The 7,593-nt window shown below is 42.8% G+C and overlaps 1 non-coding gene across 1 annotated transcript; it reads right to left on the reverse strand.

The window, feature by feature from the left end:
- Positions 1-6,124: 6,124 nt before the first annotated feature.
- trnas-gcu (transfer RNA serine (anticodon GCU)) lies at positions 6,125-6,206 on the reverse strand. The gene has a single exon. It is a non-coding gene; the product is annotated as a tRNA-Ser (tRNA).
- Positions 6,207-7,593: the final 1,387 nt, after the last annotated feature.

Here is a 7,593-nt window from a genome sequence, read left to right on the forward strand (position 1 = left end):
CACCTTCAGATACTAATCTGAAGCCCATCCCACCTACACTATTCCATGTACGTTCATATGCCACTCCAATGTCGACTTAAATGCACTTAATCTTGGCGAATCTACTACCGTTACAGGCAAAACATTCCATGCCCTAACTACTCTCTGATTAAAGAAACTACCTCTGACATCTGTCTTATACCTATCTCCCCTCACTTTAAAGTTGTAACCCCTCGTGTTTGCCGTCCCCATACTTGGAAAAAGACTCTCCATGTCCACCCTATCTAAACCTCTGATTATCTTGTATGTCTCTATTAAGTGTCGTCTCAGTCTTCTCTCCAACGAGAACAGCCTCAAGGTCCTCAGCCTTTCCTCGTAATACATTCCTTACATACCAGGCAACATGCTAGAAAATCTCCTCTGCACCCTTTCCAAAGCTTCAACATCCTTCTTACAATGCGGTGACCAGAAATGTTCACAATACCTCAAATGTGGCCGTAACAGATCTTTGTACAGCTGCAGCATAACCTTCTGATTCCAGAATTCAATCCCTCTATCAATAAAGGCCAAAACACTGTTTTCCTTCTTAACAACCCTGTCAATCTGGGTGGCAACTTTCAGGGATCTGTGTACATGGACACCGAGATCTCTCTGTTCATCTGCACTCCCAAGAATCTTACTATTAGCCCAGTACTTTGCATTCCGATTACTACGTCCAAAGTGTATCGCCTCACACTTGTCCACATTAAACTCCATTTTCCACCTCTCAGCCCAGCTCTGCATCCTATCTATGTCTCTCTGAAATCTACTGCATCCTTCGTCACTATCCATAACTCCACCGACCGTAGTGTTGTCCGCAAATTTACTAACCCACCCTTCTAAGCCCTCATCAAGGTTATTTATAAAAATGACGAATAGCAGTGGACCCAACATCGACCCTTGCGGAATGCCGCTAGTAACTGGACACCAGGATGAACATGTTACATCAACTACAACCCTCTGTTTTCTTTCAGCGCGCCAATTACTGATTCAAACTGCTATGTCTCCCACAATCCCATTCCTCTGCATTTTGTATAATAGCCAACTGTGGGGAACCCTATCGAACGACTTGCTGAAATCCATATACAGCACATCAACCTGCTTAATCTCATCTACCTGTTTGGTCACTTTGTCAAAAAACTCAATAAGATTCGTAGGCACGACCGACCCTTCACAAAACCGTGCTGACTGTCCCTGATCAGATTATTATTTTCTCGATGATTATAAATCCTATCTCTTATAACCTTTTCCAACGCTTTACCAACAACTGAAGTGAGACTCACTGGTCTGTAATTACCAGGGTTGTCTCTACTACCCTTCTTGAGCAAGAGAACCACATTTGCTATCCTCCAGTCCTCAGGCACTATTCTTGTAGACAATGATGATTTCTTCCTTTGCTTCCCAGAGGATCCTCGGATATATCCCATCCGGCCCAGAGGACTTGTCTATTTTCACACTCTGCAGTATTTCTAATACCTCTTCCTTGTGAACCCCAATCTCTTCGAGTCTCGATGCAAGTATCTCTGTATCTTCCTCGCCAACATTTTCATTCTCTGTAGTGAACACTGTCAAAAATATTTATTTAGTGTTTCCCATGTCTCCTCGAACTCCACACACAACTTCCCACGATTATTCTTGATTGGCCCTAATTTACCTCTCGTCATTCTTTTATTCCTCACATACCTATGGAAAGCCTTAGGGTTAACCCTGATCCAATCCGCCAACAACTTCTCATGTTCCTCCTGGCTCTCATGTCTCCCCCTGACTCTTCTGAGCTCTCTTACTAGTTCATGCAGGGAAACGATTCTGTCTGCTGCACAACATCATTCTGCTTCGAAATGTCAGGCAGTATTTCATATTGCTTACTGTAAACGTTAACCTTTAACAAGTCATGACAGTGAAATCACTGAATCCTCATCACTATACTACCAGGCAAGATTTCTGTCAACACCACCCTGGACACCATGAGATTCGCCATTCTATTCTCCCATCCTCTCGTGATCCCCTCGCCCTATTCCGGTCTTGTTGGTTGGTTTACAATACTGAGGCTATCCAATCATCTTTGCATTTCAGTTTCTAAAGGATGAGACCTTCTCTCTGAGCTGGCAATGTGCTTGCTCAGTGGTGATAACACTGTCCTTGTAAACTAGTAAAGTGCTTGAAATAGGCTATTCCTGTTTTTCATTCCAAGAATTTGAGGCAAACCGTTCGGCAGGACAGGAAATAGCGGGCGTGAGCAGTGATCAAGTTTGGCAGCAAGAACGAGGTGAGGCAGTATAAACTACAGAGTAATGGGGGAAACAATGGGCAAGGAACACTGGGACGGGAGGGGCTGAATGCTTCCTTTCTTTGCTGTAACCAGACACTGGTGTTGAACTCTGAAATGGGACAACATCAGACAAATCTGAAATCTTACTTTCTGCTTGTTTTCTCCCGAGGACTGTGTCACACTTGGGGAAATGTGTCTGCGTGCTTCAGTCTATGGGTAAAATGGGGTTCAGTTCCCATCTCAAACTTTAATCCCATTTATTGTGTTTTACAAGATTAAAACGTTCCAGAGAAATTAGCATTCAGGTGAAACGTCAGAGCTTACAAGGTTACAGACCAAGTGCTGGGAAATGAGATGAAGGGACCCATTTCTGTGCTGTAAACACTCAATAATTCAATAATTTTTGAGGGGAAACATATCTGCAGTGACATAATTCCAAAAACTGTGTTATGAAAAAACGGTGCAACTGCTTCTGCCCTCATCCCTGGTGGTCCAGTGGTTAGTATTTAGCGCTTTAACTGAGTGGCCTGGGTTTCATTACCGTTCAGGAAATCAGGACTTCTTGTTCCTGATGCAGAGAGCGCAGCTCTACCAGGAATCTGTTTCATCCCTTAGATCAGTCAATACCGCAGCTCTTCAAAGAAGGGAAAATGTCTTCCCTCTCTCTGCACAGTCGGACAGTTAATCCTTCATTCTCCTCTGATTCCTCTTCCCAAAGAGTTTCAAAATACCGTAAAAACCGAGTCTCAGCTATTTCTTTTCTGTGCTTTTCATACATAGGAGCTGCAGCGATTGACTGCATTGGTTTCTGAAAAGAAAACGTACCTATGAGCAATGTATTGGGCTATTCCAGGATTGCCTTCTCTGACAACGGTGGGACATGACTGATGTTGTCTATGATATGGAAGTGCCAGTGTTTGAGTTGAGTAGACAAAGTTAAAAATTACACAATATCAGGGCATAGTCCACCAGGTTTATTTGGAAGCACTAGCTTTCAGAGAGCCTCTTCTTCACCAGGTGGGTGTTTTTCTGCAGAAACTTGGTGTGTGTGTCAATATGTGCGATCTTTTGGAAGATCATCTGGACTTTAACAGACCATTCGTGGTGTCGATGGTACCCATGACTTGGAGGTATTGGTGTTGGACTGGGGTGACCAAATTTTAAAATCACACAAAGCCACTTTAGATTCCAACAGTTGACAAATACCTGATGAAGAAGCAGTGCATGGAACACTGGTGCTTCCAAATCCGCCTGTTCGATGCAATCTGGTGCTGTGTGATTTTTACTCTGATTGTTCTTGGTAATGTTTAACTCATCGAAGACAGTGAAAGAATTTTCGTTCGTGGAGATGAAAATTTCACATATTATCCACCTCAGCGGAACAAAAATGATTAGTTTGTATGTGTGATGAATCTCCACAATGCGCTTGCGCCAAGTAAAAGTCGCACTTACAACCACCTGATCCGTAGCCAGCTATACGAATGGTTGTACCACTGGCCAGATGAACAGGTGAGATTTTACACGCTACAGAGCTGTGGTGTTAACAAGGACATGAGCAATAACTGTAACAGTCACAAGGTGAACAAAGAACAAAGAAAATCACCATCATTGATTCACTTCAAATTGTCCTCAAAAAACGACCATTCACAATCTGATCAGCCAATCAATGAGGTCACTGCTGATCAAGGAAATTGAAACTTACTTTGCTGCGTTTTCAAAATAATTTGAGGTATACTCCAGCCTAATCATAACATCGCATATTCCCGTTAATTTTCAGTTTTAGATTACGTTAATGATCTGTCCGTATTTGCAGGAAACTGAACAACATGAAATGACTGAAAACGTCCTTCCGGTGATGTAAACCAGTGCAGAGTCGGCCAGGAAAGAAAAGACAGAGACATGAAACATCACTCCCATTTCTCTCTGTACCAATGCGTTTTCCTGAGTTGAATATTTGCAGGACTTGTCTTTAATATCTAAAGAATCAATTATTTCCCTGGGAAAGATTCTTCATAAATCAATTAACATCAGAGTTGTTGAATCATATTTTACTTCAGATTAAAATAGTTTATTATCCTTTCCCCCAGCCTAATGTCCCAATCCTCCCTCCTCTTCCATGTAAATACCAGCTGCTCAAAGTGCGGTTGGAGCTCCCAATCTGACGTTTCAATGCTCTTTGCTGCTCCATTCAATAAAAGCTGCTCTACTTGAAGTTGGAGCTCCCAGTTTGATGCCCCAATGTTCCCTGCTCCATGTCAATAGAAGCGGTCCAGTTGAGGTTGGATCTATCACTCTGATGTCCCAATGCTTTCTGCTGCTACATGTCATTAAAAGCTGCTCCTGGTGAGAGTGGAGCTCCCAGACGGATCTTGCAAAGCTCCCTGCTCCATGTCAACTGAAGCTGCTCCAAATGAGGTTAGATCTCGCAGTCTGATGTTGCAATGCTCCTTGCTGCTTCATGTCAATACAGGCTGCTCCAGGTGAGGCTAGATCTCAGTCTAATGTTCCAATGCTCCCTGCTGCTCAATGTTAATAAAAGCTGCTCCAGGTGTGGTTGGAACTCCCAGACTGATGTCACAATGCTCCTTGGTCCATGTCAACAGACGCTGCTCCAGATGAAGTGGGAGCTCCCATCCCTGGCAGATCACACACCTCTATACCATCACAGAAATATTGCCCACTGAGCATTTCCACCACTGCAGCCATTGGTGGGAAATCCACATCATGAGAACCTAATATTAATTTTAGTCACCACAGAATCATTATTTCCAAAAGTCATTCTTTCTTAAACCTTATTTAGCATGTGCATATTGCAGTCAATCCGAAGATAGATAATGGTGCTAATTGATGTATTCTCAATAAAAATTACATCCTATTTTTCATGTTGAGTAATTGCGACTTAGCAAGGAAAATGTTTGCAATGAAATCACACTTTTATTCCAGGTAAGGGAATGTGGTTTGCATTATTTAAAATAAACTTGTTCACTGTGTAAAATGATCAAATTGGTCTCAGTTTCAAAATAAAATTGGTTACGTTGTCATCCATCTGAAATGTGGTGCCTTATTCTTTCAACCACACGGGTATTATAACGAAACGTCTGTTAATGACATGCGTATGAAGACACTTTAAATCATTTTTCATGATTATGCTGCATGAATCTGCGGTTATTGATGCACAGTTTAGGTTCAGTCCCTAAAGTTAATATGCTGACTTCTCCAGTTTTTCATCGTGCAATGTGATGCATCCAGTGTGTGTATAACGAGAGGGAGCTCGCTTCCCACATCTTGTGTTTGGGCCTTATGTCCAGCACTCCTCAATGGCGAGAGCAAGGGGCGAGGGCGAGGGAGAGACCAATGTGTAAGTCTTTCCGTGCCCATGCACAGCACCCACTTTGGCAATTCTCTACTGTGCATTTACAGCTAGTTCTCGGTGCCCCTACACCCACGCCCTGCTCCTTTTGAAATATCTCCATTATTTTGTGCTCTTCTCACCAAGATGAATCACTTCTACTCAACCTGCACCAGATTTCATTTGACAAAACACTCATTAAGAATCCCACTGCATAAACATGCCCCTCACATCTCTTGTTATTTGGTTTTCCTGGATCTCTTTCATATGATAAAAGGTCACAGCAGCTTGACTTGAAAAAGAAAGTCGCGTTCCTTTTCAATATCCCAATGCAATTTACATTTCAATGCAGTTTAGGCAACATAACCAAATTATTCTTTGAGATTTTATAATAGCGTCGATGCATACAAACTGACATGGCAGTTTCAATTTCAGTAAGACAGCTGTGATCATCCAAAAATAGCAACATTGAAAACCACTGATAACACCGACGAGAGTGGGACTCGAACCCACGCGTGCAGAGGACAATGGATTAGCAGCCTATCGCCTTAACCTCTCGGCCACCTCGTCATACAAACCTAAGCACCTATAATCTTATCAATAAGTGAATTGCATAAATTATGCAGAGCAGCAGATATTTCTCCCTTGTTTTGGTGAAATGATAAATAGCACAGTACCGTTCCAAGACTATGGTCTGACCTCTGGGTTGTGGGGCAAGCGCATTCCCACTGTGACACTCTGCTCACAGTGGTCTGAACAAAAATGAAGAAATGACTATGTAACAAGGTCTGTTGAATTCTGTGAAGATTTGAAGTCAATGGAATGAAGAATCCGAGACAGCAGGAGGTGTTCATTCAAGAAAGAGTTGGATAGAGCTCTTAAGGATAGTGGAATAAAGGGTTATGTGGATAAGGCAGGAACAGGATACTGATTGAGGATGATCAGCCATGATCATAATGAATGGTGGTGCTGGCTCGAAGGGCAGAATTGCCTACTCCTGCACCTATTGTCTATTGTCTATTAAATTGCCTGTGAGGAATTGTTTGCCAGACTGGAGGAGAGTGCATAGTGCTCAATGTCATTATTCGGAACACCTTTCTCCCACTCAGATATGTTTGACACGCACCTGTGTACAGAACAGACAATTTCAAAATCCGAAATAAGGCTAAACTGACAATTGAATTCAACAATGCAAAAACCTTGATCTGCATCATTTTCCTGGGCCGTGCGACACTAAGTCACTGTATGATCACAGCAACACAGTGAGCAAGTGTCAGAAGGAAAATGAGTGCAGTGCCAGAGCGCATGCTGGGAGCAGCAGTTGACACACGGGGAAGTGCATTTCCCACAACAGGAACACTTCCCAACAGCGGACTGCGGTGGAAGAATTCAGAGGGGCTTTACACTTAGGAATTTCAACAATCTACCCATCTTTGCAAAGAGTAGCTCACCACTTTCCTCACTCGGGGTCAGAACCACTGGTGAAGATGATCCTATAATCCCCGTTACTAGCCATGAAATCAGAGAAATTCGGTTTCCCAAACGTTAAGATAAAACTAGGAATGTGGAGGTAAGCATTAATGTGTTGCTCTTGTGCTGCAGGTGACCAGTGCACGGTATCTCTGTGCCAATATAGTGGGCTGTACTGTGCCGAAGTTTTACGTTTGAGCATCACATGGAGCAGCTTCAATTTGTCGTCGTGTTGAGGGGTATGGATAAAAGATGCTATTGAGCAAAGCCAAGTTTATGGGAAGATACCCGTGTTTGTGGATTGAGAAACGACCTTTTCTGGATAATGACTCCTTGATCAACAAACATAGTGCAAGTATTTAAAACGTGAAGAGACATGTGTGGAGAAAGAGCCGAAGGTGATTTTTCAGCAGATGGATAGCGTTTCCCATGTGCACTGCGTTAAATTCCGGGAAAATAGATGTTGAACTGGTTTCATGTTACACAG

The sequence above is a fragment of the Chiloscyllium plagiosum genome, unplaced genomic scaffold (genome assembly GCF_037043375.1).
Source record: "Chiloscyllium plagiosum isolate Xiang-an unplaced genomic scaffold, Cpla_swu_hap1 HiC_scaffold_13, whole genome shotgun sequence".
Lineage (NCBI taxonomy): Eukaryota > Metazoa > Chordata > Chondrichthyes > Orectolobiformes > Hemiscylliidae > Chiloscyllium > Chiloscyllium plagiosum.